Below are 18,044 nucleotides of genomic sequence, written 5' to 3' on the forward strand. Positions count from 1 at the left end.
GAACCCCTAACATTAACCTTAGTTATTGCTTGTATACAGAATTGCCAAACTATCTGCTCCTCTATTCCTCGCTGTTTGAGGGAATGAAACAGTTAATGATCTCAGTGTAAAGGCACTTCACAGTAGCAGCATTCATAATATGAATCCAGTTTGAAAAGGACAAGAGTGTCTAGATGACTAGGATTTTTAACTTAAACAAGAGCAAGTATGATTGGCTAAAATGTGAAGCAACACATGAATTGGGATCTTTGGCTGGGAGATAGATCAGAAGAGAAGCAGTGGCATAAGGGGAAATTTCAAAATACTTCATACATTGCTTCAACCAAGAAAAATTCCAGGGAGAGGATTCACCATGTGGTTAACTGAAGAAGTTTTGAAGTTCAGGAGAACATCAAACTTAAAGAAAAGGCAAGAAACTGTACAAAAATGAATCAGAGGTCAAATGACTGGTCACAGTATAAAGATCAGCAGAGAATGACGAAAAGATTAATCAGTAGAAATAAACTAGAATCATAGAATCTCGCAGTATGGAAACAGACCCTTCAGTTTAACTCGTCTATGGCAAACTAAACTACAGTCTGATCTGATAAAACACGATAGTCCTGTTCCTTTGCAATTCTGCGTGATAAGAAAATCAAATAACAGCAGCACCATTTAAACCAATGGAGCTGAAATCACATTATAGCCAATACAGGTAAGGAAAGTTCGCATTCTACAAATAATGGTCTAAATTCTTCAATTGTATTATAGCCAATTCGTGTTGAAGAAATGCAAGTTGTAGCAGAACTGAGTATAGTCCTACTTGCCTGCATTTGGCCCATATCCCTCTAAATGTTTCCTATTCATGCACCTGTCCAAATGTCTTTTAAGTGTTATAATTGTATCTGCACCTACCACTTCTTCTGGCAGCTCATTCCACATACAAACTACTTTCTATGTGAAAAAAGTTTCCCCTCATGTCCCTTTTAAATCTTTTCCCTCTCACCTTAAAAATATGTCCTCTAGTTCTGAACTCCCCTACCCTAGGGATAAAAAAAAACCTTTGCTACTCACCTTATCTACATCCCTCATGAATTTATAAATCTCTATATGCTCACCCCTGAATATCCTATGCTCCAGGACAAAAAGTCCTGACGTATCCAGCCTCTCCTTGTAACTCAAACTCACCACTCCTGGCAACATCTTTGTAAATTTTGTATGCACCTTTTCCAGGTTAACAACATCTTTCCCATAGTAGGCTGACCAGAACTGTACACAGTACTCCGAAGGTAGCCCCACCAATGTTGTATACAACCTCAACATAAAGTCACAACTTCTCTATTCAGTGAGCAATGAAGGTCAGCATGCTAAATGCCTTCTAAACCACCCTGTTGACCTATGATGCAACTTTCAAAGAACTATGTACCTGAACCCCTAGATCTCTGCTCAGGGCCTTACCATTAACTGTAAAAATTCCTGCCCTTGTTCATTTTACCAACACGCAATACCTTGTATTTATCCAAGGAAGCGAGCTAAAAATTTAAAATCAGATAACAAGAAATAGAAATCTAACAGGAAAAGAGTAAGCAAAGTGAATGTTAGTCATCTGGAGGCTAAGAATGGGGAGTTAGTAGTGGATAGTAAAGAAACTACGGATGTAATGAATAAATATTTTGCTCCTGTCTTCACTGAAATAGGATATTAAAATTCCCAGTGATACCTGTAAATCAGGAGACTAAAGGAAAAGCAGAACTTGGTAAAATGATAATCATGGGGAAAACAGTACAAACCAAACTGATAGAGATTCTGGACTCTGCTGGACTTCTCCTGGAGTCTTCAAAGAGGTGGCTAATGAAGTAGCAGACGCATTGGTGTTAATTTTCTAAAATATGTTAGATTCTGGAAAGGTTTCATCAAAATTAAAATTACCAAATATCATCTGTATTCAAGAAGTGAGGAAAACATAAAACAGGAAACTGTAAGTCTAGTTAACTTGATGTCTGTCGTGGGGAAAATCTTATAATGAATCATTAAAGAGGTTATAACTTGGATAAGTTCAAGGTAATTGGAAGAGTCAGCATGGTTTTAGGAAAGTAAAATCATGTTTAGCCAATTTATTGGAATTCTATGAAGGAGCAACTTGTACACTGGCTAAAAGGGAGCCCCATTGATGGACTGAGCAGAGTTTCTTACAGGGTTTCTCCAGCATTCTCTGTGTTTACATCAGACTTCAACCTCCTCAGTATTTGCCTTAAGTCAAGTAGATAGTTTCTTGTTAGGAAAGGGAATCAGAAGTTATTGGACATGGTGGAAATGTGGATTTGCAATACAAACATACCAGTCATAAACTTATTGAATGACTGTGCAGGGTCAAGGATCAGAATGGCCTGCTAATGCTCTTAATTTGTCTGCTTGTATGTTCAGATTACATGCCTCCTGATGAGCTGTCCACAGAATGCAAAGTGAGGGTCATCCTGAGTGTGTTTGGAGTTGTTCTGGCCATGGGAGACAGTAGCATTGGTGACCCAAAGGCATAGTTCACTGTCTGAGTACGATGGGACAGAAGGCTTTGTGAAAATCTGCACTGTTATATGTAAGTGAAAAGCAGCAAATGGGTGAGGGAGAGGCATTTCCCTAAATGCCATTTTCCTTTAGCTTGCAAGCAAAATGAAAAAACAATGCTAAATTGATTGTGGATTGTCAGTGTTCCTATTCAATTAACTGGCGCATTTTTAGCTAATCCTTGATCAGATCAGTGTGGCAAACCAACATATTGTTGGAGCCAGAGAAACACAAATCCAATGCAGGGTGGAAGATTTCAGCATCCTCAGAGTCAAAGGATATATGGCAATAGTTCCTATCATGCAACAGGTTGTCTATAATTCTGAATGACATCCCATAATTTCAAGTCACAGAAAGATCTGCTGATTGTGTTGAATTTCTACTGATCATCTTCACTAACTACTCCCACACACCCAGCTGTTGAGGTGGGTAAGGAAGGTGATAAAACCGCTAACATGATGTCAAGGAAGAAGACATCTCTGAACCTACATTGAATACAGGAGTAGGAGATATTCAAACCTGCTCCACCATTTGTTATGATCATGGCTGGTCATCCAACTCAGTGCCCTGTTCCTGTTTCTCCCCATACCCTTTGATCCCTTTAGCCTGAAGAACTATACCTAACTTCTTCTTGAAAATATTTAATATTTTGGCCTGAACAATGAACAATGTGGCTAATTTATGGAAAGGTAGTTGCCTGATGAAGGAGCAGTGCTCCAAAAGCTCGTGCTTCCAAATAAACCTGTTGGACGAAAAGCTGGTGTTATGTGATTTTTAACTTTGTCCACCCCATTCCAAAACTAGCTCCTCCACATCATGACCTTTTTGAAGGGTCATGTTATGGAGCTTAGAGCAAACCACCGCTAATTGCAAGGCCCTTGATGGAGAGTAATGGATGGCTAACTAACCAGTTAAAATACATTACCCTCTTCCTCAGGAGACTGATGCCTACTCAATACTGACCATTGTGGTCAGTATCATTTGCAGTGTCACTCACCCTCCATTGCTGGAGTCAGAAACATCACAAAATAAACATTATTTGTTAACAGTCATCCGTACATTTCTAATGGCTCCTCAAAAAGCTGCAGCAGCTGGGACTACCAAAGAATGAAGGCAGCAATGCAACTTCCAGGAGAATGTGCACTCACCTGCATGAAGGACTTACCATGTCACATGTCAGTTGAATGCTGTTTAAACTTATACAGTTTTCCACCTGGAATTCCATATAATTGTTTCTTCCTTCAAATTGAGCTAGCCATGACTTCCATAACACATGGTGTGCTGCTGCCATTCCTTGGGTCACTCACTGTTGGTGAGGAAGGGACAGAGGTTCTACATATATTTTGGCATGGAGCTTTCGACGTCAATGGCATATATTAGGAACTCAATAATACAATCCATTCCCATGATTACTCAGGCATTCAATTTCATAAAAGGAGCATCATGGGTATCCTAAAGGCAATGATTGATCCCAAAATGTACCCAAACATTCCAGCATAAAAATGTTAGCTACATGGTTACAACAGCATAATGCTCAAATAAGCTTGCAGTAATCTAACATCTATTCAGCAACTTCACAGGACATTCAGATAATTTAAACATTCAAGCTGTGCTTTGTATCAGGAAAAAGACTAGCAGTAGAGGGGAGTTGCCACTAGATGGTATTACTGTGTCATATTTATAAATCATAATAGAATGCCCACTAATTTATATCAAACCTGGCTATTCCTGATAAAATGAATAAAGGATGGATTATTACCGTGGGCAGATTTACCCAATTAGTCGGTTTTTAAAATATTTAAATTGCCATAACTAACTAATTCAGCTGTCTGGCAGACATTTTTTGATGGTTTTTCAGGATGGATAAGAAAGTCCACAACGTGTACCTGCATTAAAAAACTACTGAAGTCAAAGATTTGGACCCCGACTGGTAGACTTCTAGTTATTTTCTTTAAGCGACACCTCATTAAAACAAAAGATTTGAAATCCTATCATGTGATATTGTATCACAATAATTAATACATTCACCTAAACTTCCATCTGTTCAATTATGGGACACATTCCCCCCATGGGAAATAATCCACAAGACGTAATACTGCTCTAAGCAACAATTGTACCACAACCATGATAAGCTTCCACCCATCCAGCTTACAGTAATGAGGGTGAAATAGGAGAATGTCGCAGACACAAATTAAAAGATCCAGTATCGATGTACAGTTTTCTTTTCTTAGCAATATAGTGTACTAAGGATAAGAGAAATGTAGGGACATAGACACATAAGAGGAGAAATAGACCACCCAGCCCCTCAAACTTGCTCCGCCATTGTAGATCATGACTGTTGATCTACATCAAACCCAGTTTACAATGTTATCACTATATCCCTTGATTTTATTAATAACTGGAAGTCGGTCAAATGATATCAAATAAGTTAAAAATCACACAACACCAACTAATAGTCCAACGGGTTTACTTGAAAGTACAAGCTTTCAGAGCGCTGCTCCTTCATCAGGTAGCTAGTGGAGCAAGATCATAGGACTCAAAATTTATATTAAAAGATCAAAGTGTCATAGAACTGATGCAACGTATTGAACAAACCTATATTGCTGTTAAGTCTTTAATCACTTAGAATGGGGATGCAGGTTTCGATTGATTAATATGTAAATCCCAGAACTTCTTTCAAATCACAGTCCTGAGACAATTTAAGGTTTTATCAGTATTTTTAAAGAATTACATCTCATCTCAGACAATGCATTAAAGGTGTGAAGTTAGAGTCTCTCTGTGTTCCACGCTAAGCTGTTAAACAGCCATTGCTTATGGACAAGCCCTGTTCAGATGAGGAGGAATGCGACGGACACCAAAAGATGCTGAAGGATGCCCTCATAAAAACAGGATACGATGCCCAACTCATTGATTGCCTGTTCCAACTTGCCACAGTGAGAAACCGTAATGACCTCCTCAGGAGACAGACATGAGATATGACTGATAGGGTACCCTTAGTTGTCCAGTACTTCTCAGGAGTGGAGAAACTATGCCATGTTCTTTGCAGCTTGCAACACATTATCGATGAGGATGAGCACCTCACCAAGATCTTCCCCATGCTTCCACTTCTCGCCTTTAAACAACCGTCAAACTTAAACAGACCAATGTTTGCAGCAAACCGCTGAGCCTTCAGGACAACATCAACCACAACATGATACAACCATGATATGGTAACCACTGCAAGACGTGTCAAGAGTGTCAACACGGATACCATCATTACTCGTGGGGACACAACCCACCTTGGGCACATCAGGTACTCATGTGACTCAGTCAACGTTGTCTATCTCATACACTGCAGACGAGGATGCCCCAAGGCATGGTACATTGGCAAGACCAAGTAGATGCTATGACAATGGATGAATGGACACCACAGCAATAACTGCATCTCAGGGATGCTCCCAACCAGTGGGGGAACACTTCAGCGGTCAAGAACATTTGATCTTGGATATTCAGGTAACCATCCTCCAAGGTGGACTTCAGGATATACAACAATGCAGAGTCACCAAGGAGAGGCTGATAGTCAAGTTCAGTACCCATGTGGATGGCCTCAACTCGGACCTTGGGTTCATGTTGCACTACAGGTGACCCTACTGCACTATACACTCTCACATACAGGCACACACACACACGCACATCCTCTCACAGGCATATGCTCCATCATACTCGCACATACACACAACACACTCTTTCTCTCATAGACACACGCACACCCTCTCACAGGCATATGCTCCATCATACTCACATACACACACACACAGTTACACACTCTCACTCACTCACACAAAGACACACAAACTCTCTCACACACTCATTCACACACACACATATATGCAAGCACAAACATATATAAGTTTACAGGGTGAATTTGCATTTGCAGATACATTCTATTTTGTTCAAAAAGCACACAACTTGTAGGCAGAGATGAAAAGTATGGCACTGGGAAAGCACAGCAGGTCAGGCAGCATCCGAGGAGCAGGAGAGTGGACGTTTTGAGAATAAGTACTTCATCAGGCCTGAAGTTGACTCTCCTGCTCCTCAAAGGCTGCTTGACCTGCTGTGCTTTAACAGCGCCATATTTTATGACTCTGACTCTCCAGTATCTGCAGTCCTCATTTTTTCCTGTAGACAGCCAGTTCATGTGGCATTTTATAAATTCCTACTTTGGAAATAGGACCAGTCTGACTCAAGGTTGGGATACAGGCAGACTCTAAGCTCACACTTTCAATGTAGTGTCTGAACTGAGATGTCACCTTTTTTTATACTGATAAAACTTTAAGTTGTCTTGTGACTGTGACTTAAAAGAAGTTCTGGGATTAATATATTAATCAATCAAAACCTGCATCTTCATTCTAAGTGATTAAAGACTTAACAGTAATCTAGATTTGTTCAATACGTCGCATCAGTTCAATGACACTTTGATCTTTTACTATAAATTCTGTGTCCTGTGAGCCTGCCCCACGAGCTGATGAAAGAGCAATGCTCTGACAGCTTGTACTTTCAAATAAACTATAACAGGTCTGATTTTTAACTCCATTCACGGCCAGTGTTGTATGATTTTTAACTTTGTTCACCCCAGTCCAACTCTGGCACCTCCACATCATGAATATCAAATAATCAAATGCTTGGTTAATGTATTGAAAATAGTAAAACACGTTATAACTTATGAAGCAGACATTGAAGGAAGCTAATTGATTTTTTGAATCTGGGCAGACAGAATTACAACATTGTATACACACAGTACATGGAGTCCTCAGAGATGAACTCCCTTAAAGGCCAGGTACACATGAAACATTACCATACTTTCCAATAGAAAACTCAAAATTTATGAACTATTTGCAATAACAAGCGACCATTTGAGTTTCAGTAGCCTATAGATATTTAGCTTATGTATCCAGATCTTATGATGGTAACTTTCTCTGAGGGTGCTGTTGATTGCCACAGTCATCAGTGATATTTTCTGTCATTCCTGTCTGTGTTGTTAGGATTTTCTTTCGTGGATTGCAGTTACTGTTCCAGAATTTGCTTATCCTGATGCAATACAGCCAACGTTTATTCCAGAATAGCCATTTATCTCATACCTCAAGTTATAAAGTCATAGAGTCTTACAGTTATACAGCATGGAAACAGACTCTTCAGTCTAACCAGTCCTTGTCCCAAAATAAACTAGTCCCAAAATAGACTAGTCCCATCTACCTGCATTTGGCCTATACCCTTTCAAATATTTCTCATTCCTGTACTTATCTCAATGTCTTTTAAACGTAGCTGTACACACATCCACCACATCTGGCAGCTCATTCCACACACGGACCACTGTGTAAAACAATTGCCTCTCATGTCTTTTTAAAAACTTTCTCCTCTCACCTTAAAACTATGCCCGCTTGTCTTGAACTCCCCCACCCAATGGAAAAGACACCTGCCATTCATCTTATCTATATCCCTCATGATTTTATAAACTCTATAAGGTTGCCCCACAAACTCCTCTGCTCCAGTGAAAAAGTCCCAGTCTATCTAGCCTCTCCTTATAACCCAAACCCTCCATTCCCAACAACATCCTGGTAAATCTCTTCTGAACTCTCTCTAGCTTAATAATTTCCTTCCTATAACATGGAAACCAGAACTGGGCACAATAGTCCTCAAGTGGCCTCACTAATGTCATTTACAACTTAAACATAATGTTTAAGTTTAAGTTTAACTCCTGTACTCAAAGGTATGAGCAATGAAAGCAAGCATGCTAAATGCTTTTTTTAACCACCCTCTCTGTAATATGATACAAACTTCAAAAAATTAGTACTTGAACCACTAGATTTCAATGTTCTACAACAGTACCCAAAACCCTGTATTTGATTGTATAAGTTTTTTTTGAGTGGCACAAATACAAACATGTAAATGTATGAATTAAGAACAGTAGTAGGCCATTCAGCTCTCAAACTTGCTCTACTATTTAATAAGGTTATGACCTAATGTGATTGTTTACCCCTGTGTCAGCAGATTGACAAATCAGACAGCCATTAGATAAAATGGAATGGGATTCTTATGCACTCCTTCAGTGTCCTGATCTGACTGTCTGAAATAGTTACTCACAAAAAGTTAGGCTTACAAATACATGGTCGCCTGGCACCCTACTTACCTAGCGCAATACACACTATGCATCTGCGTCATGCCTCCTGGTACCCTATCCCCTCCCTAGCTGACACACTATTTACTTGGCCTCCGAACCACCCCAAACCCACATCCTTCTGATGCCCAACTCTCCCAGCACCCTAACATCACGCATACCTTCTGTATTTAGAGTTTGACAGCAGCTGTTAATTTGGCCGTCAGGAACTTACATTCCAGCATACAGCAGCTGACTGCTGTGAAAATGGGGCATGATTTGTCTTCCTTTTAGAGTTCTGCACAGTGAAAGAACTGTCATAATGGAAGTATGTTTTGAGGAAGCACTGCACTGAATCTACTCTCAAAAATAGATCACTCCCTTCTTTTGTAAGAAAGAAGTGCCAGAGTGGCAACCTGTGAAATTGCCATTCACCAGAAAATCTGGGCTAGTGTTTTTTTGTGATCAGAAGAGTCAAGAGTTCTCTTCCATGCCTCAAGAGAAAACCTGGAGCCTTCCTTAGCTTGGACTTTCATTCCCTCACTGTATTATAATTGTCCAGAGAACTGCAAACACCACTGTGCCTCCTCCACTATCCCTTCCACCTTATTTGTTTAGAGAACATTCAGGGACCATGGCACATTCCTCAACACATTTACAGTAGTGCCCTTCAATATTTTTCTCTACTGATCACATGAACTTATTATAGAGAAGTGTGAAGTCACATAGCATGACAGAAGAGGTAAGAACAGACAATATACACCAATGTTGTAAAGAGTGTGCAGGACTAAAGGCACCTCAGGATTCACGTAACTCTATTTTTGGAGGCAGTAGGACATGTTCAGAGAGTAGTGAGCAAAGCAAATGTGATCCTGGGCTTCTGAAATCAAAGCATGGAAGTTATACTGAACGTATACAACTCAGGTTTGAAACAATATTCAGTTCGGGTCACTACGTATCAGGAAGGCTGAGATGGCACACAGAAGATTTACCAGAATGCCTCCAGTAACAGTATAGAAAACACTGGTGTGGCCACACTTGGAATATTGTGTACAGTTCTGGTCGCCTCATTACAGGAAGGATTACAGTTCCTTACTCTCTCTCTCTCTTTCTCTCTCTCTCTCTGTAGGGATTGACAATTAGGGTTCAATTTTATAACAATTGGCCAAATAAAATAGTCAGGCCCAGATGCTATCTGAAAAGGCAGAAAAATTGCATCCGTCGCCAACCATACCATATTCTAAACAACTAAGTTAATCAGCCATAGAAAAATCAAGGTTCATCACACAAAACATTTCAATACCGAGTAGAACTAACTCTTCAAAATTGTACAAAGTTAAAAATCACACAACACCAGGTTATAGTCCAACAGGTTTAATTGGAAGCACACTAGCTTTTGGAGCGACGCTCCTTCATCAGGTGATTGTAGAGGACTCGATCGTAACACAGAATTTATAGCAAAAATTTGCAGTGTGATGTAACTGAAATTATACATTGAAGAATTGATTGTCTGTTAAGCCTTTCATCTGTTAGAATACAGTGATAGTTTCACTTCTTTCATGTGTAAATCGCAAAACCCTTTTTTTTAAAGTTGCATTCTCGGGTTAGCTGTTAACAATGGTGATAGCTAGACAATGTGTTGAAGGTGTTAGACCCTGTGTAGATTAGGAAATTGTAGATTAGGAAAATTTTGCCTGAGATGCCCCCTTCCAATTCAAAAACTGGCTAAATTGATGCTTTCAGTTTACTGACAACGTTACTTAACCCTATAGCAAAATAACATAAAGTAGCCTACTTCAAAGGTAGTGTTTAGCTTTTACTTAGGAAATTACTGGGTTGTGCAAAAACTATACTGCAAATACATAATGAATTCGAACATAAATGTCAAAATAGATAGAAAAGCACTTCATTCCTTCATATTTGTGCTTTCTAGTGTTCTTTAAAGAGTAATGCCAATTATAAATATTGCAACTGACTTTTTTGATATTTTCAAAAGGTGAGAAAGTTTAAGGAAGGTCAGACTGTGACTTGAATATATAAATTTATGCAAGTCTTGTTGACTCATAAAATAGCCTATTTCTAGTCAGATGAAAGTCTGCAAACTACTCTTGTCACGTTGACCCTTCAAATAAGAGGAATGTTCTTTTTCTTTCTAATTGGCAACTGATAACAGATCCCTGCTTCACAGTGATAAAGATTTCCTGTCTCAACCCACCATTATCTTCAAATGCCATTTGTATTTCTTGTACGTTAGATAGCAACTCAAAACTAATTATACAGCTAAAAGCTACAACTAAGTAAAATGTTCATAATGTTTCAAAGCTTTAGAAATATATACTGCAAATGGCAATTTTTGAAAAATATTTCACCATTTTTAAATCCAATGGTTTTTGGTTTCATTGATGTGTTCATGAACTAGAATGTGACCTTTTGTTTAGATGAGGCTTGGACTTGTAAATCTTTTGTTTACATATGCATAAAACTGCTATGCAATTCTGTTCTACAGAATGTAAAGGGAAATTGCGCATACATTCCAAAACATCTTCATACATATTAAACGATTGGAAACAGAATGCAGATGTGACTTTGCCTAAGATTGCTAAAACATAGTGGAATTTGAATTGCTGTTTTGTGTTAGCATAAAGTGGGTGACAGAGAGCTAGAAATACATTTTTTTTTAGATTAGATTAGATTAGATTACTTACAGTGTGGAAACAGGCCCTTCGGCCCAACAAGTCCACACTGACCCGCCGAAGCGCAACCCACCCATACCCCTACATTTACCCAACACTACGGGCAATTTAGCGTGGCCAATTCACCTGACCTGCACATCTTTGGACTGTGGGAGGAAACCGGAGTACCCGGAGGAAACCCACGCAGACACGGGGAGAACGTGCAAACTCCACACAGTCAGTCACCTGAGGCGGGAATTGAACCCAGGTCTCTGGAGCTGTGAGGCAGCAGTGCTAACCATTGTGCCACCTAGCACTGCTGCCTCACAGCTCCAGAGACCTGGGTTCAATTCCCGCCTCAGGTGACTGACTGTGTGGAGTTTGCACGTTCTCCCCGTGTCTGCGTGGGTTTCGTCCGGGTAGTGGGCGGCACGGTGGCACAATGGTTAGCACTGCTGCCTCACAGCTCCAGAGACCTGGGTTCAATTCCCGCCTCAGGTGACTGACTGTGTGGAGTTTGCACGTTCTCCCCATGTCTGCGTGGGTTTCTCACACCTTGATGATAATTATAAATAGGCTAAGTGTAAAATAGGCCACCATTCATTATTGTTCCTTTTGACTATTGCTGAAAGCCAATTTTACCTTTTTTTGACCTAATTTCCCTCTGTTTTTCCTGTCTTGAAAGCATGTGCTCCTTACAAATTACTATCAATATTAATGGTGCTCTGATACTCCATGGGTTAGTTTCTATTGAGAGTACCCACAAACTATTTATTGTGGAGGTCATCAGAAATGAACCATCATCTGCTGTTCACAGAGGTTTAACTGAGAAGATTTAGTTACCGTAAAATATTACTGTTTCTACAGATCCTGTCTGGCGTGTAGATTGTTTTCAGGAATTTTCTGTTTTCAGATTTACAGCAATTGCAATACTTTGCTGTTGTTTTCAGACATTTCTTGTCTAAATAAATAAGACATGGAGATTTGAGCATGAAATTGGTATTGATTCATGAAAGAATTTCACCCAAAAATCTGCCAGTTACTAGAAATACAACTGCAAGACATGAACAGCATTTCCAGTGGCTTTGAAGGTAACTGTAGGTGAGGATTTTCTGTGTGTCTGGATCTTTTCAGACTGGAACAGGTGAAATTTACAGTCATAAAAAATTCTGACCATCATTACATAAGTGAGCTCACTGAGATTCTTTATTCAAAGACAGATCACTGCATTTCACTCTCTTTGTTCAAGTCAAACAGGCAGAGTAAACACGTAGCTTCACAAATATTACAGGCTACCCCCTTATGTAGGTTGCTGTAGATTTCGCGTAGACTCCGTTGTAGCATCACATGTCAATTCTGCCTGAAATGGATTAATTCACCCAACGTTGGGGTGTCACATGAACGTGGGCAGCAAATCATACAGGTCAATGTCCAGGAGTGTGGTAAGTGCCTTGATGTCTTCATTTTGCTGCAGTACAAGGCAACAGGTACATCTAAGCCAGTGCAACAAATCAGAGGGTGTTTAATGCAAGGCAAGGTCTGTGTGCAGAAGATCTTGTGCATGATCTCGACTCGTATGCTGTGCACATGTAGTTGACATAAAACATGTTAGAGTTGACCACTGTCACACTGAAACAACATATGTATCTTTAGAGAAGTTACCTCATCAGGTCCACGCCTCCTAACAACCCACCCTCCCCTCCTGGCACCTTTCCCTGGCACTGCATGAATTGCAAAACCTGCGCCCACACCTCCCCCCTCCCCTCCATCCAAGACCCCAAAGGAGCCTTCCACATCCATCAAACATTCACCTGCACCTCCATACATGTCATTTACTGTATCCGTTGCTCCCGATGTGGTCTCTTGTACTTTGGGGAGACAGGACATCTACTCGCAGAGTGCTTCAGAGAATATCTCTGGAACACTCACACCAACCAACCCCACCACCCCGTGGCTGAACACTTCAACTCCCCTTTCCACTCCGCCGAGCACATGCAGGTCCTGGGCCTCCTCCATAGCCACTCCCTTACCACCCGACACCTGGAGGAAGAACGCCTCATCTTCCACCTCGGGACCCGCCTCAAGACCCAACCCCATGGCATCAATATAGATTTCACCAGTTTCCTCATTTCCCCTCCTCCTACCTTACCCCAGTTCCAACCTTCCAGCTCAGCACCAACCTCATGATCCATCTCATCTGTCTATCTTCCTTCCCACCTATCCGCTCCAACCTCCCTTCCAACCTATTACCTTTTCCCCCACCTCTATCCACCTATTGCACTATTAGCTACTTTTCCCCCAGCCCCAAACCCTCCCATTTATCTCTCCAACCCCAGGCTCCCAGCCTCAATCCTGATGAAGGACTTTTGCCCGAAATGTCAATTTTTCTGCTCCTCAGATGCTGCCTGAACTGCTGTGCTTTTCCAGTACCACACTCTTGACTCTAATAAGAGCATATGTCTAGCCAGACTACAATTATGATAGCGTATGAGAAATAAAGTTCCATTAATGCGTTTTAAGTCACTGCTATTTTATGTTAGTGGATGTTTTAAGTTAGTAAATTGACAATCAATGCAGAAATATTATACTTTATGGAATTTAACCTAGAACATAGAATATTACTACACAGTACAGGTCCTTCGGCCCTCAATATTGCACTGACCTGTGGAACCAATCTGAAGCCTATCTATCCTACACTATTCCATTTTCATTCGTATGTTTATCCAATGACCATTTAAATGCCTTTAAAGTTGGCGAGCCTAGTACTGTTGCAGGCAGTGCGTTCCATACCCCTACTACTTTCTGAGTAAAGAAACCAACTCTGACATCTGTCCTATATCTATCACCCCTTAATTTAAAGCTATGTCCCCTCATGCGAGCCATCACCATCCAAGGAAAAAGGCTCTCGCTGTCCACCCTATCTAACCCTCTGATTATCTTATATGTCTCAATTAACTCATCTCTCAACCTTCTTCTCACTAATGAAATCAGCCTCAAGTCTCTCAGCCTTTCCTCATACCAGGCAACATCCTAGTAAATCTCTTCTGAACCCTTTCCAAAGCTTCCACATCCTTCCTATTATGCAGTACACCAAGTGCGACCACACCAGAGATTTGTACAGCTGCAGCATGACCCAGTGGCTCTGAAACTCAGTCCCTCAACCAATAAAAGCTAACACAATGTATGCCTTCTTAACAACCCTATCAACCTGGGTGGCAACTTTCAAGGAATTATGTACATGGACACCAAGATCTCTCTGCTCATCTACACTACCAAGAATTTTACCATTAGCCCAGTACTCTTTATTCCTGTTGTTCCTTCCAAAGTGAATCACCTCACACTTTTACACATTAAACTCCATTTGCCATCTCTCAGCACAGCTCTGCAGCTTATCTATGTCCCTCTGTAACCTACAACAGCCTTCAGCACTATCCACAACTTCACTGACCTTTGTGTCATCTGCAAATTTACTGACCCATCCTTCTACAGCCACATCTGGTCAATTATAAAAATGACAAACAGCAGTGGTCCTAAAACAGAACCTCGTGGTACACCACTAGTAACTGAACTCCAGGATGACCATTTCCCATCGACCACCACCCTCTGTCTTCTTTCTGCTAGCTAGTTTCTGATCCAAACCACTAAATCACCCTCAATCCCATGCCTCTGTATTTTGTGCAATAGCCTACCATGGGGAACCTTATAACCCGCCAGAGACCCGGGTTCAATTCCCGACTCAGGCGACTGACTGTGTGGAGTTTGCACATTCTCCCTGTGTCTGCGTGGGTTTCCTCCGGGTGCTCCGGTTTCCTCCCACAGTCCAAAAGATGTGCAGGTCAGGTGAATTGGCCGTGCTAAATTGCCCGTAGTGTTAGGTAAGAAGGAGTAAATGTAGGGGTATGGGTTGGTTGCGCTTCGGCGGGTCAGTGTGGACTTGTTGGGCCGAAGGGCCTGTTTCCATACTGTAAGTAATCTAAAAAAAAAAAAATGCCTTTCTGAAATCCATATACACTACATCAACTGCACTACTCTCATCCACCCATTTGGTCACCATCTCAAAGAACTCAAAAATGCTTGTGAGGCACAACCTACCCTTCACAAAACCATGTTGACTATCCCTAATCAAATTATTCCTCTCTACATGATTATAAATCCTACCTCTTATAACATTTTCCAACACTTTATCCACAACAGAAGTATGGCTCACTGGTCTATAATTACCAGAGTTGTCTCTTCTCCCCTTCTTGAATAAGGGGACAACGTTTTCTATCCTCCAGTCTTCTGGCACTATTCCTGTAGACAATGAAAACAGAAAGATCAAAACCAAAGGGTCTGAAATCTCCTCCCTGGCTTCCCAGAGAATCCTAGGATAAATCCCATCTGGTCTAGGAAACTGATCTATTTTCACACTTTCCATAATTGCTAACACCTCCATCTTGTGCACGTCAATCACATCTATTCCTGAAGAAGGGCTTATGCCCGAAACGTCGATTCTCTTGATCCCTGGATGCTGCCTGACCTGCTGCGCTGTTCCAGCAACACATTTTCAGCTCTGATCTCCAGCATCTGCAGACCTCACTTTCTCCATCTATTCTAGTAGCCTGTATCTCAGTATTGTCCTCAACAACATTGTCTTTTTCCAGTGTGAACACTGACGAAATATATTCATTTAGCTCTTCTCCTATGTCCTTGGAATCCACACACAACTTCTTACTATTATCCTTGATTGGCCCTAATCTTTCTCTAGTCATTCTTTCATTCCTGATATACCAATAGAAAACTTTAGGGTTTTCCTTGATCCTATCTGCCAACAACTTCTCACGTCTACTCCTGGCTATTCTTAACTCTCTCTTTAGGTCTTTCCTGGCCAATTTAATTCTCAAGCACCCTAACTGAGCCCTTCACATCTCATCCTAACATAAGCCTTCTTCTTCCTCTTGACAAGAGATTCAACTTCTTTAGTAAACCACGGCTCCCTCACTCAACCACTCCTCCCTGCTTGACAGGTACATATTTATCAAGGCTACGCAGTAGGTGTTCCTTGAATAAGCTACACATTTCAATTGTGCCATCCCCTGCAGTTTTCTTCCCCATCCTATGCATCCTAAAACTTGCCTAATCGCATCATAATTGCCTTTCCATCAGGATATTGGTACCCCTCTGGTTCAGGTTTACACCATCCTGTTGGTAGAAGTCCCATCTACCCCAGAATGAGCCCCAATTATCCAGGTATCCGAAACTGTCCCTCCTGCACCGTCCCTGTAGCCACATGTTCAACTCCTGTCTCTCCCTATTCCTCGCCTCACTAGCACATGGCACGGGAAACAAACCAGAGATAACAACTCTAAGCTTCCACCCTAGCTCCCTGAATTTCTGTCTTAAATCCCATTCCTTTTCCTACCTATGTTGTTGATGCCTATGTGGACCATAATTTGGGGCTGCTTCCCCTTCCCCTCAAGGGTCCCAAAAACACGATCCAGGACATCACGAACCCTGGCACCTGGGAGGTAACACACCAACCGTGAATCTCTCTAACGTTCCCACTGAACTTCCTATTGTCTCTCTAACTATGGAGTCCCCAATGCTAATGCTCTGCTCATCTCCCCTTTTCCCTTCTGAGCAACAGGGACAGACTCTGTCCCAGAGACCTGTATCCCTTGGCTTACCCCTGGTAAGTCGTCCCCGTATACAGTATCCAAAATGGTATAGTTGTTATTGAGGGGAACGGCCACAGGGACTCCCTGCACTGCCTGCAGTTTCCCTTTCCATTCCTTGACAATAACCCATCTGCCCCTTTCTTGCACCTGATGTGTGACTACTTCCCTGTAATGCTTCTCAATAACCCCTCCACCTCCTGAATGATCCGAAGTTCATCCAGCTCCAGCTTCCTAACATTGTTTTCAAGGAGTTGGAGTTGGGTGCACTTCCTGCAGATGAAGTCAGCAGGAACACTAGTGGTGACTCTTACCTCCCACGTTCTGCAGGAAGAACATTCAACTGCCCTAACCTCCATTCCCACTATTCTAAATTTCTAAAGAGACTAAAAAAAAGACTAATTGCCTTAACAATCCAATGCACAGAACCTTTTTTTGATTAGAGGAGGCGTATGGGTGTTACCTAAGTAACCTATGATACCTAAGTAGTGTTTCAGGTAACGCAATCATTCAAAGATATTACTTCGCTTACTCAGCAGTCCCATGATCGCTCCTGCTCAGCGTGTGCTCCACCTATTTACGAGTTAGTTTTTAAATCGGTGATTCACCTTCCCTGTCAATCCCCAAGTCAATGCTCCAGCTCTTCCTGCTGCTGAAACAAAAATGGAGGGCCCCAACACTCAAGGTAAGTTTTTAAATCAGTGTCTTAACTTCCTGTCAGCCCCCTGGTCGATGTTCCCACTCTTCTTGCTGATAAAACGAAAATGGTTAAGTAGAATCCCTACATTGTGGAAACAGGCCAATTGGCCCCTGTTCACATCGGCTTTCCAAGAATAACCCACCCAGACCCACTCCCCTCCCCTATATTCTGCATTTCCCCTGATTAATGCATCAAACCTACACTTCCCTGAACACTATGGGCAATTTAGCATGGCCAATTTATCTAACCGGCACATCTTTGAACTGAGGAAGCCCACACAAACATGGAGAGAATATGCAAACTCTACACAGATAGTCACTTGAGGCTAGAATTGAACCCAGGTC

The sequence above is a fragment of the Chiloscyllium plagiosum genome, unplaced genomic scaffold (assembly GCF_037043375.1).
Source record: "Chiloscyllium plagiosum isolate Xiang-an unplaced genomic scaffold, Cpla_swu_hap1 HiC_scaffold_3, whole genome shotgun sequence".
NCBI lineage: Eukaryota > Metazoa > Chordata > Chondrichthyes > Orectolobiformes > Hemiscylliidae > Chiloscyllium > Chiloscyllium plagiosum.